Source organism: Rutidosis leptorrhynchoides, chromosome 1 (genome assembly GCF_046630445.1).
Source record: "Rutidosis leptorrhynchoides isolate AG116_Rl617_1_P2 chromosome 1, CSIRO_AGI_Rlap_v1, whole genome shotgun sequence".
Taxonomy (NCBI): Eukaryota; Viridiplantae; Streptophyta; class Magnoliopsida; order Asterales; family Asteraceae; genus Rutidosis; species Rutidosis leptorrhynchoides.
The window spans coordinates 456066726-456079130 of NC_092333.1; positions in this window are offsets into that span (position 1 = coordinate 456066726).

Here is a 12405-nt window from a genome sequence, read left to right on the forward strand (position 1 = left end):
ACAATTCTATATGAAAAACTGATTATAATAATATTTCGCGTTCAAACTTTTATACAATATGTTACAAACTTACAATACCGCTTATTTTACATAAAGCATGAAATATAGCACACAATAACTTTGATACAAGATAGTTGTGAAGTTAATTCTAGCTAGTACACAAGTCGTTCAGCAAAGGCAATAAAGACACGTAATTCATACGTCCAGAAACAAGTCATGCATTCTGGTTTTACTAGGACTACTTCCCATCCTTGGTCTTGTGGAACATAACCGTTATGGCCATTGATAAGACAGCGTGTTGTAACGTCGTCAAAGGGACGAGGGTTACGTAATGACCAACAGTCTCGTAATAACCTAAAAACCTCATTTCTTACCCCAATTACCGACTCCGTCACTTGTGAGAACGTTTTGTTTAATAGTTGTAGCCCGATGTTCTTGTTCTCACATTGGTGAGAAGCGAACATTACTAACCCGTAAGCATAACATGCTTCTTTATGTTGCATGTTAGCCGCTTTTTCTAAATCACGAAGTCCTATATTCGGATATACTGAGTCAAAATAATTTCTTAACCCGTTGCGTAAAATAGCATTTGGGTTCCCCGCAATATATGCGTCAAAGTAAACACATCGTAACTTATGGATTTCCCAATGTGATATCCCCCATATTTCTAATGAAAGCCTTTTATAAACCAAGGCATTCTTGGAACGTTCTTCGAATGTCTTACAAACTGATCTCGCCTTAAATAGTTGTGCCGAGGAATTCTGACCGACTCTAGACAAGATTTCATCAATCATGTCTCCGGGTAGGTCTCTTAAAATATTGGGTTGTCTATCCATTTTGTGTTTTTATACTGTAAAATAGACAAGAGTTAGATTCATAAAAAAAATACTTATTAATATAAGCAATTTTTACATATATCATAAAGCATAAGCACACTATATTACATATATTACACCACACGAATACAACTATCTTATTCCGACTCGCTCGTTTCTTCTTGTTCGGTTTTGGTTCGTTTTGCCAAGTTTCTAGGGATATATGATGTTCCCCTAATACGAGCCGTCGTTGTCCACATTGGTTTAGAAAAACCTGGTGGTTTAGAAGCTCCCGGGTCATTGTTACAACTTAAGGACTTCGGGGGTTGACGATACATATAAAGTTCATCGGGGTTGGAATTAGATTTCTCTATTTTTATGCCCTTTCCCTTATTATTTTCTTTTGCCTTTTTAAATTCAGTTGGGGTAATTTCTATAACATCATCAGAATTCTCGTCGGAATCCGATTCATCGGAGAATTGGTAATCCTCCCAATATTTTGCTTCCTTGGCGGAAACACCATTGACCATAATTAACTTTGGTCGGTTGGTTGAGGATTCTCTTTTACTTAACCATTTTATTATTTCCCCCACCGGTTCTATTTCTTCTTCCGGTTCCGATTCTTCTTCCGGTTCCGATTCTTCTTCCGGTTCCGACTCTTCTTCCGGTTCCTCTTCGGGAACTTGTGAATCAGTCCACGAATCATTCCAATTTACATTTGACTCTTCATTATTATTAGGTGAGTCAATGGGACTTGTTCTAGAGGTAGACATCTATCACATAATATCAAACACGTTAAGAGATTAATATATCGCATAATATTCATATGTTAAAAATATATAGTTTCCAACAAAAATGTTAAGCAATCATTTTTAAAGAAAACACGGTCCAAGTCCAGAATCACTAATGCATCCTAACAAACTCGATAAGACACACTAATGCAAATTTTCTGGTTCTCTAAGACCAACGCTCGGATACCAACTGAAATGTCCCGTTCTTATTGATTAAAAACGTTCCATATTAATTGATTTCGTTGCGAGGTTTTGACCTCTATATGAGACGTTTTTCAAAGACTGCATTCATTTTTAAAACAAACCATAACCTTTATTTCATAAATAAAGGTTTAAAAAGCTTTACGTAGATTATCAAATAATGATAATCTAAAATATCCTGTTTACACACGACCATTACATAATGGTTTACAATACAAATATGTTACATCGAAATCAGTTTCTTGAATGCAGTTTTTACACAATATCATACAAACATGGACTCCAAATCTTGTCCTTATTTTAGTATGCAACAGCGGAAGCTCTTAGTATTCACCTGAGAATAAACATGCTTTAAACGTCAACAAAAATGTTGGTGAGTTATAGGTTTAACCTATATATATCAAATCGTAACAATAGACCACAAGATTTCATATTTCAATACACATCCCATACATAGAGATAAAAATCATTCATATGGTGAACACCTGGTAACCGACATTAACAAGATGCATATATATAAGAATATCCCCATCATTCCTGGACACCCTTCGGATATGATATAAATTTCGAAGTACTAAAGCATCTGGTACTTTGGATGGGGTTTGTTAGGCCCAATAGATCTATCTTTAGGATTCGCGTCAATTAGGGTGTCTGTTCCCTAATTCTTAGATTACCATACTTAATAAAAAGGGGCATATTCGATTTCGATAATTCAACCATAGAATGTAGTTTCATGTACTTGTGTCTATTTTGTAAATCATTTATAAAACCTGCATGTATTCTCATCCCAAAAATATTAGATTTTAAAAGTGGGACTATAACTCACTTTCACAGATTTTTACTTCGTCGGGAAATAAGACTTGGCCACTGGTTGATTCACGAACCTATAACAATATATACATATATATCAAAATATGTTCAAAATATATTTACAACACTTTTAATATATTTTGATGTTTTAAGTTTATTAAGTCAGCTGTCCTCGTTAGTAACCTACAACTAGTTGTCCACAGTTAGATGTACAGAAATAAATCGATAAATATTATCTTGAATCAATCCACGACCCAGTGTATACGTATCTCAGTATTGATTTCAACTCAAACTATATATATTTTGGAATCAACCTCAACCCTGTATAGCTAACTCCAACATTCACATATAGAGTGTCTATGGTTGTTCCGAAATATATATAGATGTGTCGACATGATAGGTCGAAACATTGTATACGTGTCTATGGTATCTCAAGATTACATAATATACAATACAAGTTGATTAAGTTATGGTTGGAATAGATTTGTTACCAATTTTCACGTAGCTAAAATGAGAAAAATTATCCAATCTTGTTTTACCCATAACTTCTTCATTTTAAATCCGTTTTGAGTGAATCAAATTGCTATGGTTTCATATTGAACTCTATTTTATGAATCTAAACAAAAAAGTATAGGTTTATAGTCGGAAAAATAAGTTACAAGTCGTTTTTGTAAAGGTAGTCATTTCAGTCGAAAGAACGACGTCTAGATGACCATTTTAGAAAACATACTTCCACTTTGAGTTTAACCATAATTTTTGGATATAGTTTCATGTTCATAATAAAAATCATTTTCTCAGAATAACAACTTTTAAATCAAAGTTTATCATAGTTTTTTTAATTAACTAACCCAAAACAGCCCGCGGTGTTACTACGACCACGTAAATCCGGTTTTACGGTATTTTTCGTGTTTCCAAGTTTTAAATCATTAAGTTAGCATATCATATAGATATAGAACATGTGTGTAGTTAATTTTAAAATTCAAGTTAGAAGGATTAACTTTTGTTTGCGAACAAGTTTAGAATTAACTAAACTATGTTCTAGTGATTACGAGTTTAAACCTTCGAATAAGATAGTTTTATATATATGAATCGAATGATGTTATGAACATCATTACTACCTCAAGTTTAGTAGGTAAACCTACTGGAAGTGACAAGAAATGATCTAGCTTCAAAGGATCTTGGATGGCTTGAAAGTTCTTGAAGTAGGATCATGACACAAAAACAAGTTCAAGTAAGATTTTTACTCTAATTAAGATAGTTTATCGTTATAGAAATTGAATCAAAGTTTGAATATGAATATTACCTTGAATAAGAAAGATAACCTACTATATATAACAAAGGTTTCTTGATCTTAGATAATTACTTGGAATGGATTAGAAAGCTTGGAAGTAAATTAGTAAACTTGAAGGAATTTTTGAAGTGTTCTTGAAGTGTTCTTCCTATGATGATTATAGCTTGATTCTTGAAGTGATTTTTGATGAAGATGATGATTAACTACTGAAAAAATACGTTCATAATAGTGTGTGTGTGTTGAGAGAGAATTAGAAAGAGAATTGGAAGTGAAATGGAGTGAATGATGAGTGGTAATTGGTGAGTGGTGAGTGGGGTTAAAAGGAGTTCTAGTTAGTTGACTAGCTCATGGTAGAAGTTAAAATTGATTAGTCATACATGACATAATCAAGAGTGGAATCCCATGCTAGTTTCTATTGGTATATACTCATAGTAAGTATGTTTTGAAGCTGTGTATAATACGGGTAAGAATACGACTAGAATTCTTGATGAAAGAAAAGAATGGAAAAGTAACTGTAACAATTTTCGTTAAGTATGAGTGTTTTGATATATGTGTTGAAGTCTTCCAAAAGTATTTTAATACATCTAAATACACTACATGTATATACATTTTAACTGAGTCGTTAAGTCATCGTTAGTCGTTACATGTAAGTGTTGTTTTGAAACCTTTAAGTTAACGATCTCAATTAATGTTGTTAACCCATTATTTATTATATCTAATGAGATGTTAAATTATTATATTATCATGATATTATGATATATTAATATATTTTAATATGATATATATACATTTAAATGTCGTTACAACGATAATCGTTACATATATGTCTCGTTTCGAAATCCTTAAGTTAGTAGTCTTGTTTATATGTATATAACTCATTGTTAATATACTTATGGAGATACTTACTTATCATAATCTCATGTTAACCATATGTATATCCATATATCTATCGTCATGTCGTTTTTACAAGTTTTAACGTTCGTGAATCGCCGGTCAACTTGGGTGGTCAATTGTCTATATGAAACATATTTCAATTAATCAAGTCTTAACAAGTTTGATTGCTTAACATGTTGGAAACATTTAATCATGTAAATATCAATCTCAATTAATATATATAAACATGGAAAAGTTCGGGTCACTACACAAGGTGCAACGTATTTCTCTAAAATCGACCTACGATCCGGCTATCACCAAATGCGGGTCCGTGAGGAAGATATTGAGAAAATGGCTTTTCGAACTCGTTACGGGCATTTTGAATTTGTAGTAATGCCTTTTGTTCTTACGAATACACCGGCGGCATTCATGGATCTTATGAACCGAGTGTGCCAACCTATGTTGGACAAGTCAGTAATTGTGTTCATTGACGACATACTTGTCTATTCGAAGAGTATGAAATAACATGAACTTCATTTGCGGTGTGTGTTAAAGACATTGCGGAAGGAGAAGTTGTATGCTAAATTCTCCAAATGTGAATTTTGGCTAAGGGAAGTTCAATTCCTTGGCCATATTGTGAACGAAAATGGTATTCAAGTAGATCCGGGGAAGATTGAGATGGTAAAGAGTTGGGAACGACCGACTACGCCTACAGAAATTCAAAGTTTTCTCGGATTGGCCGGTTATTATCGTCGGTTTATCCAATACTTTTCTAAGATTGCTTCTCCATTGACGAAATTGACGAGAAAGAACGCTAGATTTAATTGGGAAAACGTGCAAGAGATTTCTTTTCAATTGTTAAAGGAGAAGTTATGTCAAGCTCCGATGTTAGTTTTGCCGGAAGGTGTAGAAGACATGACGGTTTATTGTGATGCGTCTTTAAACGGGATCGGTTGTGTTCTAATGCAAATAGGTAAAGTCATCGCTTATGCCTCTCGGCAATTAAAGGAACACGAAACGAGATATCCGACTCATGATCTCGAGTTGGCGGCGGTTGTTCATGAGTTGAAAATTTGGCGCCATTACTTGTATGATGTCAAGTGTACGATTTATTCAGATCACAAGAGTTTGAAACATCTTTTTGATCAAAGAGATTTGAATTATCGTCAACGTAGATGGATGGATGTGGTGAAAGACTATGATTGTGAAATACTTTATCATCCAGGTAAGGCGAATGTGGATGCGGATGCGTTAAGTCGAAAGAGTCAACATCCGGCGATACGAGTATGATCGTTACGCATGATTATTACTAACGATTTTCTTGTAAAGCTTGGCGAGACTCAAATCGAAGCTTTTGTTAACAATAAGCATGAGGAACGAATTGTGGGACAAACGGAGTTTATTGCCTTAGGTCCTCATGGTTTGTTATCTTTTCAAGGAAGAGTATGGGTGCCTAAAATGGGTGGTCATCGACGAGTGCTACTTGATGAAGCACATAAGTCAAAGTATTCCATTCATCCAGGCGCAACAAAGATGTATCTTGATTTGAGGAAGGATTATTGCTGGCCGGGCATGAAACGTGATGTTGTAAAGTATGTTGAACAATGTGTTACATGTTTGCAAGTTAATGCCGAGCACCAAAAGCCGTATGGTAAGTTGCAACCGTTAGAAATCCCGAAATGGAAATGGGAGCATATTACCATGGATTTCATTAAAAAGTTACCTAAGACGGCGAGAACCCAATTTGATACGATTTGGGTGATAGTTGACCAATTGACGAAAAGTGCTTTGTTTCTCCCCATTCGGGAAGCGATATCGTCGGAAACTTTGGCTAAGTTGTTTATCAAGGAGGTGATAGCAAGACACGGGGTTCCTATATCCATTATTTCAGATCGAGATACTCGTTTCACATCTCGATTTTAGGAAAATTTTCATGAAGATATGGGCACACAATTGAAATTGAGCACGGCGTATCATCCTCAAACGGACGGTCTAACCGAACGTACGAATCAAACTTTGGAGGATATGTTACGGGCGTGTATTATTGATTTCGGTGGTAGTTGGGATGAGCACTTGCCTTTGTAGGAATTCTCGTACATTAATAGTTATCACACTAGTATCGAGATGCCACCATATGAAATGCTTTATGGGCGTAGGTGTCGAACCCCGATTTGTTGGGGCGAAGTGGGTCAAAGGGAAATCAGGAGTACCGATTTGGTTCTAGAGACGAATAGCAAGATTGATATGATTCGGGCTCATTTGAAAAAGGCTCAAGATAGACAAAATTCGTATGCCGATAAACGTAGGCGAATGATCGAATTCCAAGAAGGTGACATGGTGATGCTTAAGGTTTCGCCATGGAAAGGTATTATTCGGTTTCGAAAATGGGGAAAGTTAGCTCCACGGTTTATTGGGCCATTCAAGGTTTTAGCTCGTGTTGGTGAAATATCGTATCGTTTGGAATTATCCGAAGAACTTGCGGGGATCCATAATACATTTCATGTTTTCCATCTCCGTAAGTGTCTTGCGGATAATTCTTCGTGGGTGTCATTAGACGAAATTGAGCTAAACAACAAGTTAGAGTATATTGAGGAGCCGGTTGCTATACTTGACGAAAAAGTGAAAAAATTGAGAAATAAAGAGGTGAGAACTTTTAAAGTTCAATGGCGTCGTAGTATAGGTTCCGAGTTTACTTGGGAGCCCGAAGAGTTTGTTCTTGTGTATCTTCCTGCTTGTCATTCGGCTTGGATTGCGAGGTTGCAATCCGGTTCAAGTGGGGGAGAGTTGTAAGATCCTGTTTTTCCAGTTATGTTGGACGCCGTCCAACAGGGTGGGACGCCATCCCGGTATGAAGGGCTGGAAGCCATCCAGTATTCTGGACGCCGTCCAGATGACCTGACGAGCCAGCTTTTGTGTTTTTGATATTTAAAAGGGGTAACTTGGTATTTTCACATTGTGGATGACTTTAAGGCCCTAGATCAATTTGTGGAGCCTCATTTACTCCATTTACAGCCACCAAACCTCTTCCACTTAAATTCTAGAGAGAGAGAGTGATTCAAGTGTGAGAAAGCTCAAATCAAAGTGAAAGAAGCTTGTTTCGGGTTAGAGCTCGAGCATTAAAGTTGTTCATCTCCTCACTAGATACATTTTGATTGTAGTGGTAAGTCTTAACCTTGATTTCCTTACTATTAATTGTTTAAGGGTTAGGGTTTGGGTTAGTGATGTGTATAAAACCCATTTGTTAGTGATTTGGGGATTTTTGGGTAAGTTCGGGTCATGAAGACTCAAAGGATGACTAACCTAGGGTTTTGAAATGCTAAATGTGTTTATGAGTCTTAAGTTGGGTAGTTAACTACTAGCACACCTATATGTTATGTAAGTGGGTGTTATTTAGGTATGTGGTGACCCGAATGGGTGTGGAAACCTCGAATGGGTAAAACGGGTCTTTGATGACCTAAGTTGTCTTGTGAGGGTGAAAATGCGATAACATTGTGATTATATGTGTATTAAGACCATAAATGGATAGAGTTAAGGTTTTTGGCGAAGTTGACCCAATATTAGGGTTAAGTGTGCAAATGGGTCAGAATTGCACCATGGGTCAAAATGACTCTAGGATGTTGAGTGAGTTGATTGACCAACTTGATTGTGTGATTAATAAATTGTATACCTAATGTAATAGGTGCGTTACATTGAAGGTAGCGAGCTTGGTTTAACATTCACTGACGGCGTTAAGGTGAGTGGAGTAATTATGCATGTATGTATATAGTGTATTTATTTGTATGCTATGGTGTGAACCACGGAGCCAGTTGTACCATAGTATGTGTGAGTGTATCATGATGTGAACCACGGAGCCGGTAGCATCATGGTACGTGTGTTGTAGTGTGAACCACGGAGCCGGTAGCACTATAGCACGAGTCATAAAGTGTGAACCACGGAGCCGGTAGCACTATAAAATGAGATGTGAACCACGGAGCCGGTAGCATCGAAGTGTGAACCACGGAGCTGGTAGCACTATAAAATTAGGTGTGAACCACAGAGCCGGTAGCACCAAAGTGTGAACCACGGAGCCGGTAGCACTATAAAAGAGTATGACTCAAATGCGTAGTGACGTGAACCACGGAGCCGGTAGCGTCATAGCATTGCGTATGGTGTGAGCCACGGAGCCGGTAGCACCATGACGCGAAAACGGTTAACCATATAGTTGTTAATGTTACATTGACATTGTAAAGTAGCATATTATATTGTCATGGTGTATATGATGTTGATTCATGCTAGTCGTGGTAATTGGAGGGGATTAGCTTATACTTGGAGTTTGTATGCTAATTGTTAATACGAGCGAATATGCGGTGTGTGTGTGTAAGTGTATGCAAGTAGGTATATTATATATGTATATGTATAATTATTGCATTCACTAAGCTTTGCTCACCCTCTCGTTGTTTATCTTTTTATAGGCCCCGGCGTTGACACGGGTAAGGGCATTCGATTGGATTAGAGATCCCGCTTGTTGTTTACGGGACACTTTTGGGATGTGATAGCTTTTGGAGTTTGACCGAGACTTGGGTAGTTTAACCCCCAAACACCATGCGCATAGTGTCGTTTGGAAATTAACTAATGTGGTCGAAACTCATGATTTGTACGAAACTCGTAAAACGGCCGATGTGGGCCTCGTTTTGTAAAACTCGTTTCGATGTTGGAAATCTATTATTTTAACTTATTGTGACTGGTTGTAAAAAGGTTTTCGCGTAAAAGTGTCGGGAAGCGGAATTTTCACTCACGTAAGTGAGCACGGGGATCAGTCCCTGACAGTGAAATGGAACGCCGTCCAAAAATGCTGGACGCCGTCCAGGCCTTCAGTACTGGACGGCGTCCAAGAACCTGGACGTCGTCCAGATGTATAGGTCCAGAAATTTTTTTTATGGCGTATTTTTGGTGTAACGAAGGCGGGTTGTTACAAGTGGTATCAGAGCTGGTCTAAGGGATTTAGGCGACTTGAGATAGGTGCCTAGACTTAGACTTTATTGTGTATGCATTTATGCGGGTCTTGTAGGAGACGGGTCGGATCGGGAATTGTTAGTGCTTAGGTTTATGTGATCTAACCTTGCGCTAATTATTTTGTGTTGTGTTAGCAATCATCAAGCGAGATAGACGTTGTACTAGCAAGTTAAAGCGACGTGCTCGCGTAACAATGATTAGCTACCATTGTTACGGGTTCAAATCGTGTCAAACAAGCGATGTACGACGATTGTTGAGCAAGATGGGGTAGTGTGGTGTATATGTATATACATATGTGTTACGTCCTTTCGTTTCATTGTTTAATCTTTTCCGTTTTATAGAATGAAGATGAGAAATGGACACGACACCAATGACGGAAGTACGAGTGAGGACGTTGAGTTCACGGCCAATGTTGAGGCCATCTTTAAACGTCAAAAGGCGGAGTTCCTCGAGGATGTTAAGAAAATGTTTCTTGATGTGATTGACGTGCAACTAGTCAATGTAGTAAAGGATCAAGTTAAGGCCGTTCTTCATGAAGATAATGTGGGAAGACAGGACTTTTTCTATAAGAACTTCAAGGATTCTCAACCTCCCACCTTTGAAGGTGAAAGAGACCCTCTTAAGAGTGCCCGATGGATCTCCGATATGGAGGGGGCTTTTCGTACTTGTGAATGTCCCCTCAATAAGAAGACAAGGTACGGGTGTAGTATGTTGAGGGGCGATGCTAAATTGTGGTGGGAAGCGAAGATCCAACTTTATGGCGAAGAATAATGCATGGAATTCACTTGGGATGAATTCAAGAAGGAGTTTTTCGACGAATACCAAACTTCGGCTGATCCTACTAGGCTTAAGGACGAGTTACGTTCCTTGAGGCAGGGGTCGATGGATTTGAACACTCTCAAATCCGTGTTTTTGTCTAAGACCCAATTTTGCCCGGAGTATGTTGGGAATGATTAAATGTTGAAAGAAGATTTCTATCGAATCTTAAATGATAGTTATCAAGAGAAGATTAGTGTGAACGTGGTGAAAAGCTTCGATGAGTTGTTTAATATGGCCAAAGGTTTTTGAGGCGCTAGTGTTGAGAAAGAGTGGCTTCACTTGGTACACAAATAACAAATTACAAAAGCATTTGTAATAATGACCCCAAAACCGTTTGCCAAAAACGAAGCACTTTTTTTTCTTTTATAAAAGTTAGGTCCCAATAATACATAACGTTTCCAACTCTGTTTTAACCAAAAACATAATATCATATCGATACGTTTAACGATTTATAACGACCCTTGGTACACAAATAATAAATTACAAAAGCATTTGTAATAATGACCCAAGCACGCAAAGTACGGGTTAATACTCAATAACCCAACCCGATACCAAGAGCATAATCCTGGGGACTACCAAATTCCCAATCCGCGTCCAAATATCCAAATGCTACCCCATCGATTCCAAGCGCTCCTACGCATCTAGTCTAATAACTAGCTAGCTTCACAATCACAATACATGTAAAAAGGTAAACAACGAGAGGGGTAAGCATAAAGCTTAGTGAATGCAATAATTATACATATACATATATAATCTACTTACTTGCAAACACTTACACAAATACCGCATACTAGCTAGCAATTCATCAACCATGCAATCACAAATGCATAAACTAAATATCCGAAATTCATAATAGGCTAGTATCACCAATAGCATATAGTTCACAATTTAATATGCTAAACTACAACACATAACCATGGTTAACAAGTCGTACAAAGGAATGGTGCTCGCGAAAGACCATCGGAGTTCGCAACATCCATTAGTGTACTTAACACCGTGTATCACTAACCCCCAGGTGGTGTCTTAACACCGCGACTAACCCACCCATCATGACAAATGTGGTGTCTTAACACCGCGACTAACCCACATGTCAAACTTCCCAGAGTGGTGTCTTAACACCGCGACTACCCCACCCATCACGACAATGTGGTGTCTTAACACCGCGACTAACCCACATGTCACTAACCCCGAAGTGGTGTCTTAACATCGCGACTAACCCACTCGTTACGTAAAATGTGGTGTCTTAACACGGTGACTAACCCACATCTCACGCTACATAAATAAATACATTATATATATACACGTATATTTATTCCACTCACCTTGGAATGTCCGCACAAGTAGTGTATTATGATCTCCGTCCTCATATCCGAGCAAAATAGTTACCTATATCGTACATAGGCACAATATACGCATAAATATACATTCTCTAAAAGAGAATCTGACACAATTATAGTGACGACCCGGAAATTTCTGATCAAATTTAAACTTAATCTTAATATGAAATCGACACGATAAGCAAAGTCTGTAAAGTTGAGTCTCAAAATTTTTGAACTGTTTATATAGATTCATTTAATCTTTGACTACTTCTGACGATTCACGAACAAGTGTGTGTAAATTATTAGGTATGTACATATATATATATATACATATATATATATATACATATATATATATATATACATATATATATATATATACATATGTATAGATAGATATAAATATAAGTGTATATATATAATTTTCAAATTAATAATGTACACTTTAATCAAAATGACTTAAAAATGTAAAATAATAAATAGAATGTCTAAGT